Below are 246 nucleotides of genomic sequence, written 5' to 3' on the forward strand. Positions count from 1 at the left end.
CGCTTCCCTCTCCCTCCTCTCCCGGGGAAGCCGATCCAAAGGTAGCAACCTCCGCCTGAACCCTGGCGTTACAGCCACCCTGTGTGCTGAACCCATCCAGAAGGGTATGATCATTCCTCAGCCTGCAACGCAAACGTCCTGAGAATTTTAATTGTCTTATGAAATATTTTGCTGGAAGTGACAGCTAAACAAAGGTGTCGATACTGTGGCTTTTTCCCTGCTACGCGGAAACGAAAAGAGCGGCCG

Source organism: Phaethon lepturus, unplaced genomic scaffold (assembly GCF_000687285.1).
Source record: "Phaethon lepturus isolate BGI_N335 unplaced genomic scaffold, ASM68728v1 scaffold48740, whole genome shotgun sequence".
Taxonomy (NCBI): domain Eukaryota; kingdom Metazoa; phylum Chordata; class Aves; order Phaethontiformes; family Phaethontidae; genus Phaethon; species Phaethon lepturus.